This window comes from Carassius gibelio, chromosome B23 (genome assembly GCF_023724105.1).
Source record: "Carassius gibelio isolate Cgi1373 ecotype wild population from Czech Republic chromosome B23, carGib1.2-hapl.c, whole genome shotgun sequence".
In the NCBI taxonomy this organism is placed as follows: domain Eukaryota; kingdom Metazoa; phylum Chordata; class Actinopteri; order Cypriniformes; family Cyprinidae; genus Carassius; species Carassius gibelio.
This window is the reverse complement of record NC_068418.1, coordinates 2092951-2098867: the sequence shown is the minus strand read 5'-3', so window position 1 is coordinate 2098867 and position 5917 is coordinate 2092951. Positions and strand designations below refer to the sequence as shown.

The 5917-nt window shown below is 34.6% G+C and overlaps 1 long non-coding RNA gene across 1 annotated transcript; it reads left to right on the top strand.

Moving 5' to 3' along the window:
* The first annotated feature begins 4355 nt into the window (after positions 1-4355).
* Positions 4356-5571, top strand: LOC128011385 (uncharacterized). The gene is made up of 3 exons (XR_008182543.1): positions 4356-4458; positions 4974-5109; positions 5203-5571. It is a non-coding gene; the product is annotated as an uncharacterized LOC128011385 (long non-coding RNA).
* The last annotated feature ends 346 nt before the right edge of the window (positions 5572-5917 follow it).

Below are 5917 nucleotides of genomic sequence, written 5' to 3'. Positions count from 1 at the left end.
CAAAATGACTCTCTTTTCATTGGAATTTAAAACACTTTTCACTATAACCTTACGTACTGCACTAGCTAGTAGTAATATAAAATTTAAAATAGAATAAAAATATTTTAAACAGTCATTATGGCATCAACGTAATAATCAATGCACAATATATGCTCCTCGATCTGCATTTGAATGCGATTCACATCCTCCTCCATCTCCGGCTCTGTTCTGGGTCCATCCCCTTCCTGTCATCCATCACTTTACAGTAAAAATGACTCAGCACATACACACAAGAATAATCTATGAGCAACAGTCTCCCTGACATTCATGGCTTTTGTCTAGCATATGCTTAAAGGGTGAAAACTGAAATGAATATGCAGTTGAAATCTCAAATATACTGTCAAATTTGATTGTGGCATTTAAAAAGAAAATCTGACACTTACCAGGCATACCATTAAAAATGTCTTATTAACAATGTTTGAGGTATTATATGATGATGTGTGTTGTTTGATCTCATTCCCATTATGAACTGCTCGTCCATTTTTTAATTCTGAGGACCACAATGGAAATAAGCCTCACTGCATGAAAAGAGCTGTATACGGACAAATACTATGGCTTTTTTGTGTATTTTATCCTCGACAGTTTCTTTTTAAAGATGTGTATGAATTGGTCTTTTGGGCTTGATTGTACTTGTTTTAAATATATTGTCAAATAAATAAAATAAAATAAAATAAAAAAAACGTTTCTTATTGACTTACTCAAAAGGAGATTATTGTGTTGTGTTTTGGTAATTATCTGTTCTTATTATATGTGGTGATATGCTCCAGGAAGTTCCCGATCCTAATAATAATACATTTTTGTTTGTTGGTTATTATGTGTGTGTAAAATGATTCTGATTATAAAAAAAAAATAAAATAAAAAAAGATTAAATAAAAAGAGCACACAGGTCTGGTTGCTGTCTTTTAGTAACACTATTGCTGTCTCTCTATTTGTACAGATATGTGTGGTGTAATATTAAAGTGTCCCTATAATGCCTTTTCGACTATTACCTTTCATGCAGTGTGTCATGTGGCTGTATGTCAACAAAAACTATCTTCAAAGTTGTGAAGCCAATAGTGTACAATGGACAAAGTTATTGTCTGTCGAAAAAAAAAAAAAAAAAAGGAGTCGGCTCGCAATCACCTAAACGAGTCGTCAGGAATTTGAATGCTATTTTGTTATGGCTCTACGTAAAGAAGTAACAATCACAAAGGACTGCACCATCTGACCAGTCACAGCAGTGAGGGCTCATGGAAAGAAGCGGTTTAGAGAGACTGATTCTTTAAACTGCTTCACATGAGTCGTTTATGGATCATTTAGGTAAAATTAAAGTTTCCTGAGAAAACTAACATGTTTTTTGACCTAGCATGCACGTAAACCTGATTTAAGAGACTCATTTAACAATATTAGCATATTAGTAACCTTTAAAATGGCATACTAAGGGTGATGATTCGGCCTCCAGTAAATGTCTCCATCTGCTGGCTGATCTGAGTTAAACAGGTCTTGCAGTCTTACAGCACTCTTCCTGATTTTGGATAGTTAGATATGTTCCTATTCTTTTGACCCTGGAACAACATTTTAATCCAAACATTTAGTCTTGACCATATCACTAAACCTAAACCTAGCCTTAACCATGAGTAATTCCTAAAATCAGAGGAAATGATAGATGAATGACACTGACTCAACAACTATAAACTGGTACTTCAGATCTGATTAGTTAATCACAATGTTGAACCATTAAGATGTCACACTTTGTAAAATCAGGTTCTGCATCCCAAACCAAGGATCAATTTGCATGTGCTGCTAAATCATTATTTATGTCATATTAAGAGATGAGTTTAGGATGTGCACAAGTATGAGGCATACAGTATAATATTATGGAAATTCATTCAGTTCACAAACTACTGTGTACCAAAGTGCTGTAAATCATGTTGGGTCTACAGCTGGAGAGACTAATGGAGCAGTTCAGCAGATGGAGATCATTCGGAGGCCATGATTGACAAGGGCAGGCAGAGGGAATCTGACCAGGCCATCGGGATACACCTTACTCTTTATGAGAAGTGCCAGGGAGTTTTAGTCACCACAAAGAGTCAGGACCTCAGTTTAAAATCTCAGAGCTGGCCTCAGTAACACCACTTCCAACAGAAAGAGGTCTCCCATCCAGTCTCAGATCAGGCTTATAGTAACACTCCACTATTTATGAAAATAGGCTAACTTTCTAACTCCCCTAGAGTTAAACAGTTGAGTTTTACCATTTTCGATCTCCATGTCTGGCGACAGCATTTTAGCTGTAGCTTAGCATAGATCACTGAATATGATTAGAATATTTACATATCAATCAAAAATGACCAAATAGTTTCAATATTTTTCAGATTTAAAAATTTACTCTGTAGTTACATTGTGTAGTAACACCAACACCAAATGAAAAGTTGTGATTTTCTAGGCTGATATGGCTGGGAACTATACTCTCATTCCGTAATAATAAAGGAACTGTGCTGTCATATCACGGGTCCAGCAGGCACAGTGATATTACGTAGAACCTGAAAATAGTTCCTTGATTATTACGCCGGAACGAGAGTATAGTTCCGAGCCATATCAACCTAGAAAATTGCAACTTTTCATTCACCGTTGGTCTTTCTACACGATGTACTGTAACTACAGTACAGTCACATTTTAAATAGGAAAAACTGACAAGAGATGCTAACAGTCAAATCAAGTTCAATAATCTATGCTAAGCTAAGCATGATACCGCCAGACTCGTAGATTGAAAACAGTAAAACTCAGCTGTTTAACTCTAGGCAAGTTGGAAAAGAAGCCTGTTTTCAAATATTGTGGAGTGTTCCTTTAACCCTGCTTAGCTTCAGTGGGCAACCAGTCTTGGTCGCAGATGGGAGTTTCACTTACTCAAACATGTTCTGAGGGCAGAAAGGACAATGATTGGTTTACAGATTCAACCAATGAAATTGAAGCAGAGGCGGAGTCAGGAAATTTGAATATGTGGAAGGAATACTTCAGACAGATAGGTTACTGACACTTCGTGGGAGGCATTTATTGCAAGGTAAGTTCATTTACCATGTATTTTCATGAAACAAATTCACATCTCTAACATTTAATGAGATAATTAGCAAACAAAGATGCACAGAACACGTAATCATGGACTAAATATTATATAGTATGCATTTTCACTTGACTGCTTCATCAGTTGATTACACCAAAGCTAGTTATGAGATATCTGGAGTAAAACATGCTTTTCCAATGCTTCCACGCTGTCTGTGAAACCGATATGAGCGACAAAAGAACTCTCCTTGAAATTAGATCAGTCAGTTAGCGTTAGCATTAGCTTTATCACTGCTCTCAGGGCATTAGTACTCAATATTGATATTACTGTTATTTTTAATGAACTGTGTGCTGCTTACAGGGCATGAGTATTCAATATTTAAATGTATACTATTTTATCTTATTCAAATTACTATTATTTTACTAAACTATGTGCTGCTTTCAGGGCAGGAGTACTCTATATTCATATTACTGTTATTTTTACTGTTCTATGAGCTGCTCTCAGGGCAGGAGTATTCAATATTGTATTATGTGCTGCTCTCAGGGCAGGAGTACTCTATATTCATATTACTATTATTTAACTAAACTATAAGCTGCTCTCAGGGCAGGAGTACTCTATATTCATATTACTGTTATTTTTACTGTTCTATGAGCTGCTCTCAGGGCAGGAGTATTCAATATTTTACTATGTGCTGCTCTCAGGGCAGGGGTACTCTATATTCATATTACTGTTATTTTACTAAACTATGTGCTACTCTCAGGGCAGGAGTACTCCATATTCATATTACTATTATTTTACTAAACTATGTGCTGCTCTCAGGGCAGGAATACTCAATAATCATATTACTATTATTTTAATTTTCTATGCACTGCTCTCTGGGCAGGAGTACTCAATAGTCATATTACTTTTATTTTACTAAACTATGTACTGCTCTCAGGGCAGGAATACTCAATATTCATATTACTATTATTTTATTTATCTATGCACTGCTCTAAGGTCAGGAGTACTCAATATTCACATTACTGTTATTTGAATAATCTATGCCCTGCTCTCAGGGCAGGAATACTAATTATTTATATTACTATTATTTTAATAATCTATGTGCTGCTCTCAGGCCAGGAGTACTCAATATTCATATTATTTTTTCTTTTACTAAACTATATGCAGCTCTCAGGGCAGGAGTACTCAAAATTCATATTACTGTTATTTTTATTGTATTATAGCCTGCTCTCAGGGTGGGATTGTTTAATATTCATATAACTATTATTTTACTAAACTATGTGTCATGTCGTTTGTCTTCTCTTTGCAGAATAATATTCTTGGAAAAGGCAGAAGTCTTCAGTGGTCCCTTCTTGGAGAAAGGACATTTCTGGACTTTCTTTGTAAGCTCCTCTAGTTTTATTTGAGAATCTTGCTGATATTTGTGCCCATATTACTGCTGATATAAGTGCCCATATTATTTTCCCCTCAAATATTATTTTTCATGAATTGCAATTTAGCTGTTTGTAAATGTATAAAGGTCTGCAAAGGTTTACAGATCAAATTGCACAACAAATAAAGTTTTTTCTCTGAAAAGTAAGAAAACTGATTCTAAACTGTGCTGAAATGAGTTTCAGAAACTCCAATCTCATTTTATGTTACCAGTTACCTGTTAGGTTTGTTTGCATAATGCCAGCCTATGGAAGTCATCGACTGTCCTTCAAACGTCTACTACTCTAATCTGCCCTCAAATCACTGTAGTTGTAGCTGAAGCCAAACAGAGTATAGTAGGCTGTAGAAATGGCAGGGTTTAAGGATGTATTACGTGTCATTAAGAAATTGTCAATTTTGAGGGAGTTGAAATGTGATTTTTATGATTTTACTTGTAATTATGTTTGCTTACATTGCTAAATTTCAGATGCTGGACAGTGAGTTGTTCATATATGTAATGTTCCTGGTTTGCAAGTTTGCTCCACACAAGAAATTGGTCCAGGAAATATATGAAAATGAGGATGTTCATGAAGTTCATTCAATGTCCAAAACTAAAACTTAGGGTAAAATAATGTTTTTGTTTTTATATTTTTACTTACTTTTTCATAATCATCAGTGTAAATTAAAACCAGACTCTTTATGCATTTCAAATGCAGGAAGACGTTGCAAACACTTCTGGAGACTTGAAACTGGCTTTGAGAAGATATCTTGCAAGACGACCTAGGGCCTGGTTTAAAGGGAGCATGTTCAAACTACAGCAGTTTAATGATGCACCTACCTTTTGCAGCGAAATCTTCCTGTGTATTGTACATGCTTTTAATTCACTGGATTTGTTTGTAATTGTAATTGTTTAAAAAAGGAAAGAAGTCTTAATTGTATTTGATTATTTTTTTGTAATATTTGACCTGTAAACTGATTATTTTCAATCAACATTTCATTTTGTTCTTACACAAATAATCTGTACAACATACATTGAATGAAACAACATATACAGCACTATATATATATATATATATATATATATATATATATATATATATATATATATATATATACATATACACATTTTGGTTATTTTTAGAATTACAGGGCTTAATTTCTCTGCAACAGCCTATGAGAACATTAAGTGGTTGCACAAAGATTGACACCCAGAACTTTTGAAATCACATTTATGTATCACCAATTAAACTCAGGACTTCTCTCACAATTCAGATGGCAATTGTTATTCATATGAACATATAGAAATAATTATTTACATGACACCTCAGTGATAACTCATGGATTTGAGAAGACAGATGTGTGAACCTAGGAACGTGCACTGCAGACATTGCCAGTTGCATGGCTGTCTGCTCTAAATAAAATGTCATACCT